Source organism: Suncus etruscus, chromosome 3 (assembly GCF_024139225.1).
Source record: "Suncus etruscus isolate mSunEtr1 chromosome 3, mSunEtr1.pri.cur, whole genome shotgun sequence".
Classification (NCBI taxonomy): Eukaryota; Metazoa; Chordata; class Mammalia; order Eulipotyphla; family Soricidae; genus Suncus; species Suncus etruscus.
The window spans coordinates 80,477,006-80,493,779 of record NC_064850.1 but is presented as its reverse complement, the minus strand read 5'-3'; positions in this window follow the sequence as shown (position 1 = coordinate 80,493,779).

The window sequence follows — 16,774 nt, the reverse complement described above, 5'->3', positions numbered from 1 at the left end:
AAAAGTAAGAAGTAAGATAAAAAAAGAAAGAGAAAGAAGAAAAGAAAAAGAAGTCACTTTCTTTGCACCACAAGTGGGTTTGAACAGAATCAAAGCAGCAACTAAAGGGTGTTTTCATATATGTGAAGGAAAAGATTTTATGACATATCTACATGCTGCCATTGCCTCAAATACTGTATATATTGTGAAGTACTTTGCTGAATGATGCCAGTGATTAATTTGGAGCTACCCGTATGTTTTACTTTGCTACAGCTTCCTCTTGCTTGCCATGGAAGAAAGCAAAATGTTTCATAGAGAATTATTTTGAGGGCAAAAACTGCCAAGTGCAAGGTTACAAATAGATAGAGACAACCATGTTTGTCAAAGTAATCAACCAGATTCTTCATTGACCCATTGATTTCAATATAAAATTGAATGAATTTAAAATTATATATCTTTTATTTTTATAACATCATAAAAAGCTATATGTTATATTTTTAAAAGACTTATAGTTTCTCATTAAAAAGAAACAGCTATGAATTAGGTATGAAAACAAATCTGGGAAAATCATATTAATTGTGGGTGTATGTCATGATTTTTTAGCTCTCTTACACTAGTTATTATTATTTAACTACAGATAAATTAACTCCAACATTTAAATACAATATTTAACAGATATTTAACTCCAAATGCTTTGACCATAGCTGTAAATACAATATCACTTTTATGCTTATATATATGTATATATATATGCTTTATAATGTTGTATATTATCATGCTCTGGAATTATAAAACTGATTTCACTGCAAGTCACTTATTAAAACTCCGGCCATCACACAGCATTCCTGTGCACTGGGTTTTCAATTTGTTGTCGCTCTTGCTTCCCTTTTGCATATGTATTTGCGGGGAAACCAATTACCAGATGGCATATGGTTATTTTTACATTTTGTATGGAGAACTTCCAGCTGATAATTATGACATTACAGGAAGACTTCTATGCTTTGCATTAAGAATCTTTGGCAGAGGCCATCCCAAGCATTTCCATTTGACTCTGTTTCTAGTGACTAATATATATTTACAAATTATTTGGAGATAATGCTCTCAGATATAAGGGATGGATTTTTTTAAAATAAATTTCTCTAAGCACAATGTTCTCCTGAAAATGAAATGTGTTGCCATTCCTCCCATCATCAACAAAAGGTATATTTAAATTTTTCTAGCTCAAGGTAATTCAGAACAAGTTGCCTATTAAAAACAGTCACATAGCCCAGTGGTCTATATGTGACCAAGGATTTCCGAACTGTCAGGTGGCATCTGTGTTATAACATGCAGTCAATTTTTTTATTAGCTCTCTTGCTTTAATGCCTTTGAGGGAGGCTTTAAGAGAGAGGCAGAGAGAAAGGGAGACTGAAAGCAAAGGTAATAGAACAAAATGACTATAATTACAATTATGTAGTAGTAATAAATCCAGAATTGCAGTGTAACACACCAGAGTAGAGTCAGCTTTAAAACACATTAGAATTAGAATTAATAGGCTATACTTTTGTTAGTATATCTATCCCCAAACCAAAGTGCACCTCAGTTCCTCGAAAAACACTGTTGTGTGCCTGCTTATGCTCTCAACTTAGACACTTCTTTCCAATTACTTTAATCATTGTTATTTGAAATATAAAGTTCATAAAATCCTATATTTAAATATTACCAATGTTTTCCTTTTGACTCCCTCTGTAATAAGAAGAGCATTTCTCCCTAAATGCAGTACAGCTGTCTCTTTTCTTAATTTAGCTTAATTTATTTTAATATAAGGGAAGAGTGGCTATTACAGCACCATCAAACTAACACTGTTTAAATTTGCTATATATTTTAGGCAAATATTGCTCTAATAGTAATATATTTAGAGTGGGCTATGAGAAAATGTTTTTAAACAGCTGAATTAAAATTCAATAAAAATTGCCAGTTTGTTTCCTAGTTTCAATGATAAAAATAAAATGCTGTGTGCCTGATATAAGAATTAGTCCCTAGAGAATAAAAGAAGGGTGCAGTAGAAATCTGTGTGCTTCCAGACTGTATTTTCCTGCTCAACCCAGTGAATACGAAGCATGCATAATTTGGCACTACTCTTTCAGTATTTGCATTTAACACACATACATTAAACTAATTAATCATATTGTGTTCTGCTCCTCCCAGCAAATAAATTGACTATTCAAATAATTAATTTAAAACATACCCATTTTGAAAAGAACAGCCACACTAAATATTTTAGTTTGATTTCACCAAATATTTTGGTTTAATTCTATTTGTGGTCTAAGTAATTGTTGAGAGTCAATGCTTCAGTAGAATGATTTACATCCTCCACAGAAAAAAAGTGTTTCACAAGTATAAGAGAAAGAAAATATATGTTAAGTAATTTGAACCCAGGCAAACTAATTACTCATACAATAATATACTTAATCACTATTAAAAAAAAGAACTACTAAACCAAAGTATTTTTACTATAAAAAGCTCTGTATTATGTAGAAAGAGTTAAAAAATTATTTTCAGAAAGACTCATTAAAGAAAAGTATCACAATAAAATGCTTTATAATATATTAAGGTGAAATCTAAAATATTTGAGTGTTCTCTATGAATTTTTTCAGTCAATAGTGAACAACATCAGTGCTGACCTTCATTGAGACAAGTGTTTAATCCTTTTGCTGTCCTTGAATTTTTTGATTAACATCCCATAAAAAGATTATTCTGGGAAACTTAATAATTGATCTAGAGCAAAGTTCTGATCAGTGAAGTATATGGATTAGGATACTAATTATTTCTCTTTCTGATTTTTTCTTCTGTCTGTCTATTAAATTAATAAATGAATGGCTAAAGAAGATTTTATAAGTGTTGGTATTTTAAATTTTCTCAAAAACACTTTGATAGAACAAAATATGGGAACCAAGGCTGAAGTCTAATTCAAAGTCATTTTGTCAAATTAAGGCATAGACTTTACCTACAACACTATGTACCTTCCCCATATTTGTCTTCTTAGTTTAGTTCTGTGGGCCTATGATATATTAAATATCAAAAGAAAGAAAGAAAGAAAGAAAAGAAAAAAGAAAGAATAAAGAAAGAAAGAAAGAAAGAAAAGTAAAGAAAGAAAAGAAGAAAGAAAGAAGAAAAGAAGAAAAGAGAAAGAAGAGAAAGAAAGAAAGAAAGAAGAAAGATAAGAAAAGAAAGAAGAAAGAAAGAAGAAAGAGAGAAAGAAAGAAAGAAAAAAGAAAGAATGAAAGAAAGAAAAAAAGAGAGAAAGAGAGAAGAAAGAAAGTGAGAGAAAGAAAGAAAGAAAGAAAGAAAAAGAAAGTGAGAAAGAAAGAAATAAAAAGAAGAAAGAAAAAGAAGAAAGAAAGAAAAAAGAAAGAATGAAAGAAAGAAAAAAGAGAGAAAGAGAGAGAGAAAGAAAGAAAGAGAGAGAAAGAAAGAGAGAGAAAGAAAGAAAGAAAGAAAGAAAGAAAGAAAGAAAGAAAGAAAGAAAGAAGAAAGAAGAAAGAAGAAAGAAAGAAAGAAGAAAGAAAGAAAGAAAGAAAGAAAGAAAGAAATAAAGAAAGAAAGAAAGAAAGAGAAGGGAGGGAGGGACCGCAGGAAGGACGGAACGAAGCAAGGAAGGAAGGAAGGAAGCAAGGCAGGAAGGAAGGAAGGAAGGAAGGAAGGAAGGAAGGAAGGTAGGAAGGAAGGAAGAAGGAAGGAAGAAGAAGAAAGAAAGAAGAAAGAAAGAAAGAAAGAAAGAAAGAAGGAAGGAAGGAGAGAGAAAGAAAGAAAGAAAGAAAGAAAGAAAGAAAGAAAGAAAGGAAGGAAGGAAGGAAGGAAGGAAGGAAGGAAGGAAGGAAGGAAGGAAAGAAGGAAGGAAGGAAGGAAGGAAGGAAGGAAGGAAGGAAGGAAGGAAGGAAGGAAGGAAGGAAGGAAGAAAACTAAAAGGGAAAATAAATCCTACAAGACAAATAGGCCAAAAATAATAAAAAGATTTTACTATTTCTAAGCAAAGCACAGTAAATACATCTTAAATTATGTATAGGTTTTTTTTTCAATATAATGCCTACATACATCTTGAAAATAAATAGCTACTTTTCTCTTTTTTCTTAATTATTTTATTTCTTGCAAGAATTCTATGACAAATTATAGATGTTTGTTCATTTATGGATCTTATCCAGCAATACTCAAGGTCTCTCCTGCTAGAACTAATGGGACCACGTGATTAGGGAATCAAACTCACATCTCCTTTTGTTCTTAAATTAAAATATTGTAAACATAGTGAAAAGACAACTTTTTATATGTATGTAAGTAAACAAACCAAATGTGTTTGTTTATTCACAAACACATCTATAGGTTGCATGTGGGATATTTATTGAAAGTGTTTCAGGTTATAACACATAGCTACAAATCATCTGTACTATTTAATCAAAAAGAATCATGTCTATAAAAATGAGTGCAAGCATAGCTGGCCTCTGCTTATTTCAGAGCATATATGGTGCTATATATCACATGACTAACCAATTTACTAACCAGGAAGTGCTGCTGGCTTGTTCATCAGCACTCAAGCAGTGCACATTAGCTGGCTTGATCTATGTGGAAGAGATAATGATATAGTGAACAGCTGGAAGGCAAGCAGAAGTAGAATGAGGTGAAAAAATATACTACAAGACATAGTTGAATACTTTTGTCTTATTAATTGATATTAAGATAGCATCATGCCAACTGCTGTAATACTTAAAACAGTAAACTGATAATAATCATTTTATCTTCTTAAGACCAAGTAATTGGGACATATTTTCCCTGTTTCTATTTTCTAAAATTATTTTAATGCTTTTTAGTTCATTCACTTTAAAGTATAACTACATATATTAAAAATGAGAATGAAATATGACCTCAGAACTTTCTCATTCTTGTAAAATAATCTCTTTGGAAAGAGATTATTTATGAAATAAGATTGAACTAATGTACATGTAAATTCATGTGGGGTTCATCTTTGAAAAGAGCTAGAATGCTTACATCCTAGGAAGTTGACCATAATATTGGGATGTGATGAGAGGGGAAGAGTAAAGGAAGAAGAGAAAAAAATGATCTTCAAAAAGAAATGTTTTCTATTTATTATATTCCCTGTGAACAAACATATTATCAATATTAAAATTAATGGTGAATGTGAGTAGAGATTTTAAGTGGTAGAACATATGGCTAAAAAGGTAAAGGCCTTGAGTTTTATTCCAAATATCTAAGACATGCTCGGTAGAAGTGGAAGAGACTAGATTCACAGCATCTCCACTGTGTTACCACCACTGATATCACTGCTGGCTGTGATCCCCTATAATATAAAAAGATGTGTGTTGAGAAGGATAGTACAACAGGAAGGATGTTTCCACACATATCACTGAACTAGATACAATCCCAGGCACAAAATATAGGCCCCTGAGTCTTACCGAGAGTAATTATCACAGCGCCAGGAATAAGTCCCAAGCATAGCCAGTTGTGGTCTAAAAGACAAACAAAAAAGAGATGATAGACATCCAGACAGACACATAAATAGATTTATATATATATAGAATATATATAAAAATGACCTATTAATTTATTCTTTTTTTAATTCATATTTTCTAATATTATTACTTTGTTATTAAGAATCTGTATTTAAGTATATGCTGGTATATTTAAATCAAAGGTAGGATATATTTAGATAATTTAATCATAAGAAAGGAATGACAGAAAATTACTCATGAACCTATGTCAAATTAGTACCTAATTTTTAATTATACAAATTTTATATTTTGATTAAAATTTTCCCAAATATTATCTTTTTAGGAGATACTATTGTTGTTATTTTGGATCCATGCCAAGCAGTACTCAGGGCTTTCTCCTGGCTCTGTACTCAGGGTTCTCTCTGGCAGGAGTAGGAATCAATATGATGAACCTAGGATGGAACCTGGGTAGGCTTAATGCAACGCAATTCCTTACTATCTATCTAGTTCCCAATCACAGTTTTTAAATATTGAGAAATTAAGAAATATAAAATATTTAAACAAACTTAGGCTCATGTTTTCCTATGCTGATTTAAACCCACCTAACTCATTTTCTGTCCAATATTTCTATCAAATATAAAAAACTCTGTGAATAGTTCATTTAAACTATTTTCAATTTAAATTTACTAATTTAAAAATATTTTTAATTTTGATGTGAACCTAAGATATAATACAAATGCTCTTGATGATACTAATAGGTAGAATATTTGGGTAACATAAATATTTAATGACTAAAAATTATTTGAGTCTCTAGTAATAAGTGAACGAAAAGTATATACATGATGGAATACTACACAGCTATGAAAGTTGGAATCTTTCTATTCACTATTACTTGAAAGAAACAAAAGGGTAACATGTTGGGAAAATAAACGAAAGGAAGGGCCAGGGGCCAGAGCAGTGGTGCAGGGCCTTAAAAGTCTGCCTTGCATGCTAGCCTAGGACGGACTGTGGTTCGATCCCCCTGAGTCCCATATGGTCCCACAAGCCAAGAGTGATTTCTGAGTACATAGCCAGGAGTAACCCCTGAGCATCACTGGGTGTGGCCCAAAAACCAAAAAAAAGGAAGGCCAATGTTTAGGTACATAAAGGAACAAAAATGAAACTAGACAAAACATGAACAATACTTTTCTCTTGGATTACAAAACTTTACCAAACAGAGGCGAAAAAGTATAGGAGAGCCTGAAGAGGTATATTAGAAATAATATAGAACATTTTACCCTTTTAAATACAGGAAATCAAAGGCATGTTTATTAACACATTTTAGACATGTGATCTACATATAATAAAAAAAGAAATATTTGAAAAAATAAAGTCTGACTTAAAACAAAGTACCAATTAAATGAAAATTTCAGCCAACTTATCAGTTTGAGATTTTTCTCTCTCATAATGTATTTTGACATATTGCCAAATAGCTAGTTCTTACTTTATTTTTTTTCTACTGATCAAATTAATAAATTATTTTAACTTTTCAAAATTTCAATCCAAGAGTGAGAAAAGTTTCCAATTTGCAGGTGGATTGTTTAGATTGTGTGGTAACAAATGTGTTTAGCAGCTTGTAATTTGTCCTTCATGTGCAGCTTGGGTGTTCTTTTTCTTTCTGTCTTTAATTGCTTCTTGAGCTAAATATAAAACTAAGCTAGTCTTTCTACTGTTGTGCAGTGTTAATATAACACCTTAATAAGTTGGTTTTGGGTAAAAATCATGGCAGAGAGCCAGACATATTTCTGTTGTAGTTGCAGTTGTTTTGTTTTTAAGTACATTGCCCTTGGTTTTGTCCTGTTCGTCTTTTACCTACTATCAAAATATGTTGTCACACAAAAACCAATTGCTTTTGGTCTCCTGAGCATATGTGATTGTTTCAGCTAAAGAGATAAATAACAAGTAGCTACTTCCTGTAGCTAGCTCAAAGCTTTGGTATTTTATATTCTGATGTAGCCTAAGACATAAAGCAGAGAAAAAATTATGGAAAAAATAAAGACATTTTTATTTATTAAAAAAGGGGGTGAGTAAAATTTGCATAGAAATGCTTTCCATGGATCTGACTTGACTTGCTTACAAAATGTGTGGAGACACCTCTTAAGACACTGGGGCAGGGCCGTAGAGATAGCATGGAGATAAGGCATTTGCATTGTGTGCAGAAGGTCAGTGGTTTGAATCCTGGTGGCATCCCATATGGTCCCCTGAGCCTGCCAGGAGCAATTTCTGAGTGTAAAGTCAGGAGTGGTTTCTGGGCACTGCTGGCTGTTACCCAAAAACAAACAAACAAAAACAAAACAAAACAAAGGACACTGGGGGCAGAGTGTTAGCATAGCAGTAGGGTGTTTGCAGTGCATGTGGCTGACCCAGAACAGACACGGGTTGGATCCCCGGCATCCCATAATGTCTCTAGAGCCTGCCAGGAGCCATTTCTTATTACAAAGCCAAGAGTAACCCCAGAACATGCCAGGTGTGACCCCCCAAAAAATAGAAAAAAGAAAGAAAAAGACACATTATAAGTTTGTTTGGATTTTATAATGTTTAGATGGATCTTTCAGGCATGTTTTGCACTGGAGTATAGGAACACTTAGTTCTTTGAGTGATGAGTCTTTGTTTTCTCCACTGTCAAAGGAAACTAGCTGTTGCATTTCTCATACTTCTCAACCACAATAGTGGCACAATAAATTTCTTTAAATGTTAACAGAAATATTTATCTGTAAGTGAACTTATAAATTGAACCCCAACTTCCATTATTATTGGCTTTGTTTAAAATTTTTAGAATTGGAAACTTTTCACAAACTGAGATGGATCAAAATAGCTACAGAGGACTTTCCTTAGACAAACCATTTTGGAAAGTTGAAAACAAGCTCTAGGTTGTATTCCACACTTTTCTTCCTATGGTCTTTCTAAGTTTCCTCAACTAATGAGATAATAAATAAATAATAAATAAATAAATAAGAAGATAAAAGATAGGACTGTGAAAAATTGTGAGTGCTGCCTGTGTGTGTCTGTCTCCTGTCCTCACACGTGAACCTCTTGGGAGTGGGCCAAAAAGAGGCTCCGGAAAACTCAGTCTCCCAGAGGCACATTCTAGGGTGGGAACGCCAAGGAATTTCTCCATAACATGAAAACTGGCTATAAACAGTACTTTGCAGAAGCCTGGTCCCCTGTTTGTGACGTCAGGCTGGGAAAATCTACGAAACTATGCCTGCCCAGTGGGGCTCGACTGTGAAAAAATGTGAGTGCTGCCTGTGTGTGTCTGTCTCTTGTCCTCTCACATGAACCTCTTGGGAGTGGGCCGAAAAGAGACTCCAGAAAACTCGCTCTCCCAGAGGCCCATTCTAGGGCGGGAATACCAAGGAACTGCTCCATAACGTGAAAACCGGCTATAAGCTGTATTTTGCAGAAGCCAGGTCCCCTGTTTGTGACATCAGGCTGGGAAAATCTACAAAACTACACCTACCCAATGGGGCCCGACTGTGAAAAATTGTGAGTGCTGCCTGTGTGTGTCTGTCTTCTGTCGTGTTGCATGAAACCCTTGGGAAACTCTAAGGAAAGAACACCATCGCAACAAGAGGAAAACATCACACTAAGAATTGTGCTGGATCACCGAAGCCCAGCATTTCACTCTGGACTGTCTTCTCTGCTGCATGTGTGGGCCTAAGATATGATCCTGTGTGAGGCTTCATTCACGAAGGACTCCTCTCCCTTGAAGGCAAGTCGATCCACTCAGAAAGGGTGGAGCCATGGGAGTATGGCTGCGTACATCATTTAGCCAATGAATACCACCACAACACATAGAAAAACCCACAATACAAGTGTGACAATGGGGAAACAACACAGGCTAGCATCAGATATAGAGAATGAAGATGACAATTCTGATGACCAGATAATGACCAACCAACTAATCAACCTCTCATATAAGGACTTTAGACAAGCAATATGGAAGATGCTCAAAGAACTCAAAGAAACCATGGATCGAGTTGAACAGAACACTAATAAGAACCAAGAAAATATGAAGACAGAAATCACAAAACTCCAAACTAAAAAACTAAAATAACATGTCAACTAACAGGCCTGAAAAACTCAGTAAATGAAGTGAATGACAAAATGGATAACTTCTGGGACAGGGTAATAGAATTGGTGCTGTGGAAGATGAGATAAATAACAATTCCATACAGCGGGAGAGATTGGAAAAAAAACTTAAAGCAAATGAACAGACAATGGAAAATTAGTCAAAGAATGGTAACAGATGAAAATAGAAGTCTATGATAAGCTCAACAGAAACAAATTAAGAATCATTGGAGTCCCCGAGACCCAGGAAAAAAATTTCCAGGAAGATACAATGGTCAAGAACATCATTAAAGAGAAACTTCCAGAGCTAAAGAATATATGTGATCAAATCCTGCATGTTCGAAGAGTACCAACCAAAAGAGACCCCAGACACATCCTAGTCACAATGACGATTCCCACATATAAAGACAGAATTCTGAAAACAGCAAGATCAAAAAGGGAAATTACATTCAAGGGAGCATCCTTGAAATTTACAGCAGACCTGTCACCAGAAACACTCAAGGCCAGAAAGCAGTGGTGGGATATTGTGACAAGACTGAATGAAATGAATGCTTCAACTAGAATACTGTACCCAGCAAAACTCACTTTCCGCTTTGATGGAAGAATACATGGTTTCACAGACAAAAAACAGCTCAGAAACTTTACAGACTCAAAACCAGTCTTAAGAGAAAAACTGAAAGACCTAATTTAAGACAAGACTAACCAAAAGACACACCAAATTTTGATATAAAGATGACATTAAATCCCAGGACAATTCTTTCTCTCAATCTCAATGGACTAAATGCACCAGTTAAGAGACACAGAGTGGCTAAATAGATAAAAAAAAAAAAAAAAAAAAAAACTCAAGCTAACCTTCTGATGCCTACAAGAAATGCATCTGAATAGTCAGAACAAACATAGACTCAAAATAAAAGGCTGGATAAAAATTATCCAAGCAAATATCACCCATAAAAAAACTGGAGTGGCCATACTAATATCAGATAATGAAAACTTTATACTCAGGAAGGTCGTAAGGGACAAAGAAGAACACATTATATTAATCAAGGGGTATGTAGAGCAGGAAGAAATCACTCTCCTAAACATATATGCACTGAATGAGGAGCAAGCAAAATATTTAATACAATTGTTGACAAATCTGAAAAATAATATCAATAACAACACAATAATTGTGTGGGACCTCAACAAAGCTCTGTCAACACTGGATAGGTCAACCAGACAGAAACCAAACAAGAATATACTAGACCTAAGAAGAGAAATGGAAGAAAGAGGTGAATATATATATATATATATATATATATATATATATATATATATATATATATATATATATATCCATCCCCAGAAACCTGGATACACATTCTTCTCCAATGTACATGGCACATTCTCCACACATCAGGAAGGAAGAAGGGGCTTACCTGAGTAGCTTAATGATGCAGCTCATAGAACTAGAAAGCATTCAACAAAAGGACCCAAAAATAGGGAGATAGAAGGAAATAACAAAGTTGAGAGCAGAAATAAACGAAGTGAAAACCCAAAAAACAATCCAAAAGATCGACGAAAGCAGAAGTTGGTTCTTTGAAAAAATAAACAAGATTGATAGACCACTGGCAAAACTAACAAAGAAAGAGAGAGAGAGAAACTTGATAACTCGTATTAGGAATGAAAAAGGAGAGATCACTACTGATATGACAGAGATTCAAAGGGTAATCATAAACTACTTTGAGGAACTCTACGCCAATAAAAATGAGAACCTGGAGGAAATGGATGAATTCTTGGACCTTATAATCTTCCACGGTTGAAGGAAGAGGATGTAGCATATCTAAACACCCCCATTACTATTGATGAAATTAAAACAGTAATCAAATGTTTGCCCAAAAACAAAAGCCTAGGCCCAGATGAATTCACTAATGAATTCTTTCAAACTTTCTAAGAGGAACTACTACCAATCCTGGCAAGACTCTTTCATGAAATTGAATAAACAGAAACACTTCCAAATAGTTTTTATGAAACCAACATTAACTTGATACCTAAACCAGACAGAGATGCTACGAAAAAAGAAAATTACAAACCAATATCGCTGATGAATGCAGATACAAAGATCCTCAACAAAATCCTGGCAAATAAGATTCAATACCTCATTAAGAAGATCATCCACTATAATCAAGTAGGTTTCATCCCAGGAATGCAAGGATGGTTTAACATCCATAAATATATCAACATATTACACAACATCAACAAGAAATATAAAAACCACATGATCATATCAATAGATGTAGAGAAAGCATTTGATAAGGTCCAACACCCATTCTTGATCAAAACTCTCAGCAAGATGGGAATGGAAGGAACCTTTCTCAATATAGTTAAGGCCATCTACCACAAGCCAGTGGCAAATATTATCTTCAATGGAGAAAAACTGAAAGCCTTCCCTCTAAATTCTGGCAAAAGACAAGGCTATCCTCTCTCATCACTCCTATTCAACATAGCACTGTAAGTACTTGCTATAGCGATTAGGCAAGAAAAATATATCAAGGAATTCTGATAGAAAAGGAAGAAGTCAAGCTCTCACTGTTTGCTGATGACATGATACTCTACTTAGAAAACCCTAAAGACTCTACAAAAAAGCTTCTAGAAACAATAGACTCATATAGCAAGGTGGCAGGCTACAAAATTAAAACACAAAAATCAATGGCCTTTCAATACACCAATAGTTATAAGGAAGAAATAGACATTAAGAAAGCAACCCCATTCACAATAGTGCCACACAAACTCAAATATCTTGGAAGCAACTTGATTAAAAATATGAAGTACCTTTACAAAGAAAACTATAAAACTCTGCTCCAAGAAATAAGAGAGGACATGCAGAAATGGAAACACATACCCTGCTCATGGATTGGCAGGATTAACATCATCAAAATGGCAATACTCCACAAGGCATTATACAGATTTAATGTGATCCCTCTAAAGATACCCATGACATTCTTCAAAGGAGTGGATCAGGCACTTTTGAAATTAGTTTGGAACAATAAACACCCTAGAATAGCTAAAGCAATCATTGGGGAAAAGAATATGGGAAGAATTACTTTCCCCAACTTTAAACTTTACTACAAAGCAATCATTATAAAAACAGCATGGTATTGGAATAAGGACAGGCCCTCAGATCAGTGGAATAGGCTGGAATACTCAGAGAATGTTCCCCAGACATACAATCACCTAATTTTTGATAAAGGAGCAAGAAATACTAAATGGAGCAAAGAAAGCCTCTTCAACAAGTGGTGTTGGCACAACTGGCTAGCCACTTGCAAAAAATTGAACTTAGACCCCCAGCTAACATCATGTACTTAGGTAAAATCCAAATGGAATAAAGACCTTAATATCGGGCCCAAGACAGATAGCACAGAGGCGTTTGCCTTGCAAGCAGCCGATCCAGGACCAAAGGTGGTTGGTTCGAATCCCGGTGTCCCATATGGTCCCCCGTGCCTGCCAGGAGCCATTTCTGAGCAGATAGCCAGGAGTAACCCCTGAGTACCGCTGGGTGTGACCCCCCCCCAAAAAAAACAAAAAAACAACAACAAAAAAAAAAGACCTTAATATCAGACCCGAAACCATAAGATATATAGAACAACACATAGGCAAAACACTCCAGGACATTGAGACTACAGGCATATTCAAGGAGGAAACTGTACTCTCCATGCAAGTAAAAGCAGAGATTAACAGGTGGGAATATATTAAGCTGAGAAGCTTCTGAACCTCAAAGAAAATAGTGCCCAGGATACAAGAACCACCCACTGAGTGGGAGAAACTATTCACCCAATACCCATCAGATAAGGGGCTAATCTTCAAAATATACAAGGCACTGACAGAAATTTACAAGAAAAAAACATCTAATCCCATCAAAAAATGGGGAGAAGAAATGAACAGACACTTTGACAAAGAAGAAATACAAATGGCCAAAAGACACATAAAAAAATGCTCCACATCACTAATCATCAGGGAGATGCAAATCAAAGCAACTATGAGGTATCACCTCACACCACAGATAATGGCACACATCACAAAGAATGAGAATAAACAGTGTTGGCGGGGATGTGGAGAGAAAGGAACTCTTATCCACTGCTGGTGGGAATGATATCTAGCAACCTTTATGGAAAGCAATATGGAGATTCCTCCAAAAACTGGAAATCGAGCTCCCACAAGATCCAGCTAAACCACTCCTGGGAATATACCCTAGGAACACAAAAATACAATACAAAAACCCCTTCCTTACACCTATATTCATTGCAGCACTATTTACCATAGCAAGACTCTGGAAACAACCAAGATGCCCTTCAACAGACAAATGGCTAAAGAAACTGTGGTACATACACACAATGGATTATTATGCAGCCGTCAGGAGAGATGAAGTCATGAAATTTTCCTATACATGGATGTACATGGAATCTATTATGCTGAGTGAAATAAGTCAGAGAGAGAGAGAGAGAGAAACGCAGAATGGTCTCACTCATATATGGGTTTTAAGAAAAATGAAAGACATTCTTGCAATAATAATTTTCAGGCACAAAAGAGAAAAGAGCTAGAAGTTCCAGCTCAGCTCAGGAAGATCACCACAAAGAGTTATGAGTTTAGGTAGAGAAATAACTACATTTTGAACTGTCCTAATAATGAGAATGTATGATGAAAATGGAAAGCCTGTCTAGAATACAGTCGGGGGTTGGGTGGGGAGGAAGGAGATTTGGGACATTGGTGATGGGAATGTTGAACTGGTGATGGGTGGTGTTCTTCACATGACTGAAACCCAAACACAATCATGTATGTAATCAAGGTGTTTAAATAAAATAAAAAAAAGTATAATAGAAAAAAAGATAAAAGATAGGCAGGAGAGATTGCTAAAATGTAAGAGCACATATATAACAGGTATGAGGGACTGAATTCTATCCCTAACATCCCTTTATACTTCCTCTTCTCCAATACCTTCATTCACTAGCTCCCACAAACACTTCAGGCTATATTAAGAGTCACCTCTCAGAGCAGAGGAACTTCCCTTGCCTTCAGGGTTGGTTCTATTAGGGAATAGTCTAAGAATCCAAATAGCAGCAAAGGTGGATGGAAGATAAAGAAGTTTATTCATGAGGATCATGAATTCAGGTAGCCCTGGCAATCTCAGCCCCAAGCAAAGGATCCAAGTTGTTTTTATATATTTTAATAATCATGCAAGAAAACACAAAATAAATTATAGTCAAAACTAGTATATTCTTAAAAATAAGGTGTTATTAGACAATCTATGTTGCACCTGAAGTTCCCTCACAATACTATAAAAACACAGTCTCCATAAAATAAATCGTAACTCTTCAAAATTCACATATCAATCGAATATCATATAGAGCAATAAATGTCAACCCTTTCTTTAATATGAGTAAACCATTTTACTGTTTTTCTGTAGTTCAGAAAATGGTCCTACAAAGTATTTCTGCATTTTATGTTGACTTTATTTCACCTCAAAATAACTCCAAGTTCACAGAAAAATTTCAAATATATTCCTGTATCTGTACAGTCACATGGTTAATATAGAGTAAAGATATTCAAATTTATATGCACATTATCTTCTGATTTGTTTCTTTCAAAGTTTCTTTCAAAGTTGTCTTCTTTGTGACTTATTTTTTTCTGTGTGAAATTATAAGAAAGTATCCTAAGATATAATTTTCAATATTAAAGACATTCTCCATCTTTGCTACTTACGAAAGATCTAATGAACACATAGGTCTATGGTAAAACACCTTAAAGTAACCACTGACATTTATTTTAGAGCCCGTTATATTAGAAGTAAGATAACAGGTGACTTTGTTTCTTTAATCAGCTTTTATCTTAAATTTCTTCATAAACAAGCAAACAAAAAGATTACATTTAAGTAGAATTTTAAAAACAGTTTAAGAATCCTATTGTAGGGGCCGGGCGGTGGCGCTGAAGGTAAGGTGCCTGCCTTGCCTGCGCTAGCCTAGGACGGACCGCGGGATCCCCCGGCGTCCCATATGGTCCCCCAAGAAGCCAGGAGCAACTTCTGAGCGCATAGCCAGGAGTAACCCCTGAGCGTCACAGGGTGTGGCCCAAAAAAAACCAAAAAAAAAAAAAAAAAAAAAAAAGAATCCTATTGTATATTTGGAAAAATCAGTATTTTAATTTGAAATTACTTAAATATGATATTAAAATGTCTTCACATAAAATATGATGAAAATCAATCTTTCCAATTTGAAATTAGAGTTTTGAGTTTGATATAAGAAAATTTCTTCTATAAGGTGGTGTTATTCAGGAGTTAGTACAAAACACTTCTTTTGCAATATAACTATTTACATATTTATAGTTTGATATGTGACTACCCAAGGTACTTACAATGCTATTAGTGTATGCATAGCTATTGTAGAAGAAATCTAAATAAAATTAATGTCTTTGGATTTACTCACCTCTGATACAGTCATATTCCCTGGATATGTGACTTTAGAAAAACTGTGAAAATGTACATAAAACCAAAGAGATCACAGAACTGTACTGTGATGATGAGCTCAAAGTAGTAACATCTAGTCTTTTTGCTAAACTAGAAATTGTATACTGAAGATGAAGTACTATACAGTTATTATTTAATGCTGGAATTAAATTGAGAAAGATGACATAATAATCATTACCTTGAATTTTTCATTTGCCCTAAGGATTATTATACTTAAGTTATAGATGTATTTTTTAAGCTATAGATTATGTTTTTCCTGAAACATCTATGTAAGATTGGGAAGAAATACAGAGTAAGCCGCAATGAAAATTTCCAATTCTTCTAAATCTTTGAAGAAAAAATGGTCCATTTCAGTTCACTTACAGAAAGGTTGAAGAGATTCTCAAGAATCTTAGTCATTTGCTTTCTTCTAGGCTTGGAAAAAAATAGGGGAAAAAGGAGATTCTACAGTATTTTATTCTATACTCATGACCCACGCCCAAAGGTTTTCATCTTTACAAATGCTCTCATTTCCAAGGAAACTACTGAGTCTCAAATTGAGAATTTTGAGGAACCAAAAAAGGTCTCACCCAAGAATAGCACTTATTGCCTAACATGTTATCTTCAGTCCTTTTTTCTAATGTATTTTGATATCCAACCTCATGCAGCTATGATCTGTTCCATTAGTTTTAAAGTGATTTTGAACAGCTAACAACCCAAACTTTATTATTTG